This window comes from Colobus angolensis, unplaced genomic scaffold (genome assembly GCF_000951035.1).
Source record: "Colobus angolensis palliatus isolate OR3802 unplaced genomic scaffold, Cang.pa_1.0 Scaffold133, whole genome shotgun sequence".
NCBI lineage: Eukaryota > Metazoa > Chordata > Mammalia > Primates > Cercopithecidae > Colobus > Colobus angolensis.
In genome coordinates this window covers 4,730,887-4,731,368 of record NW_012114411.1, presented here as the reverse complement: position 1 = coordinate 4,731,368, position 482 = coordinate 4,730,887, and positions in this window count along the sequence as shown.

Below are 482 nucleotides of genomic sequence, written 5' to 3'. Positions count from 1 at the left end.
GTGCCACTATGAAGCCGAAAGTGTCACACTTTCCCCATGAACCAGGAAGTGCCACAATTACCCAGACGGACCAGGAAGTGTGGCAATGTCCCTACGAACCAGGCAGTGCTACCATTGTCCCCACAGACCAGGAAGTGTGGCAGTGCCACTATGAAGACGAAAGTGTCACACTTTCCCCATGAACCAGGAAGTACCATAATTACTCAGAGGGACCAGGAAGTGTGGCAATGTCCCTACGAACCAGGAGGTGCTACAATTATCCCCAGAGACCAGGAAGTGTGGCAGTGCCACTGTGAAGCCACAAGTGTCACACTTTCCCCATGAACCAGGAAGTGCCACAATTATCTAGACGGACCAGGAAGTGTGGCAATGTCCCTACGAACCAGGAGGTGCTACAATTATCCCCACGGACCAGGAAGTGTGGCAGTGCCACTATGAAGCCGAAAGTGTCACACTTTCCTCATGAACCAGGAAGTGCCACA